Consider the following 849-nt stretch of genomic DNA (forward strand, 5'->3'; position numbering starts at 1 on the left):
GCTAGACTGCCCCGCCTTAACCCTGGGCTGGCGCTCCCCCTCGCCCCTCCTCCAGAGCCACCCCTCAGAGCCTACAGTGCGAACCCCGCCTCCCTCCTCTTCATTCTTCCTTAGCTACGGTGGGCCCGACAAGCCACCGCCCCGCCCCTGTGGGTCCGAGGGCTGGTAGTGCCTGTGCTCGCCCTGCTCAGTTTAGGCACTCCGGTCTCCTGGTTTTCGGGAAGAAAGAAAAGGGTCCTGGTGCACCAGGCGTCCCGAGTTCCGAGCTCCTTTTGGGTAAAAGACAAGGTGGGGGAGGGGCGGGGACATCCGCTTCTCCTGCAGCGCTTCTAGAAAAGAAATGTGGGCGTGGCCAGGCTCAGACAGAGACCTACTGGGGGTCTGCAGGAGGATACCAGAAGAGCCACAGGCTGAAGAAAGAAGGACAAAGCCCCGCCCTCTTGGTCCGCCCTCCCTAGGCACGCCCCTATTGCCCAGGTGTCTCTGGCCACGCCCTTCTTGCTCTGACTGTATTCTAAGGCATAAAAACTTCCCAACCAAAGGCAAAAAGAGCAGGAATAATAAACGCATCCTGTTCAGATCATGATCCGGCAACAATTCTAATCAGGTTTGCATTTCGGGTTTGGGGAGAGTAAGGCAAGTTAATAGAGGTTCCGAGAGGGCAGACAGAGCCAGGTTGCTGGGAGAGCAGAGTGCAGGAGCAGGAGGGATGCCCAGTGACACTGGCATGGCTAGTGCTGGTGAGATCGTGAATTTTCTTAAAGTTAAAAACATTCCGATTGATTGTAGCGGAAATGAGGAGCCACCCCAGAAGGGGACAGATGTAGGGCTCTATGGAGGAAGAAGTGC

The sequence above is a fragment of the Monodelphis domestica genome, chromosome 3, assembly GCF_027887165.1.
Source record: "Monodelphis domestica isolate mMonDom1 chromosome 3, mMonDom1.pri, whole genome shotgun sequence".
NCBI lineage: Eukaryota > Metazoa > Chordata > Mammalia > Didelphimorphia > Didelphidae > Monodelphis > Monodelphis domestica.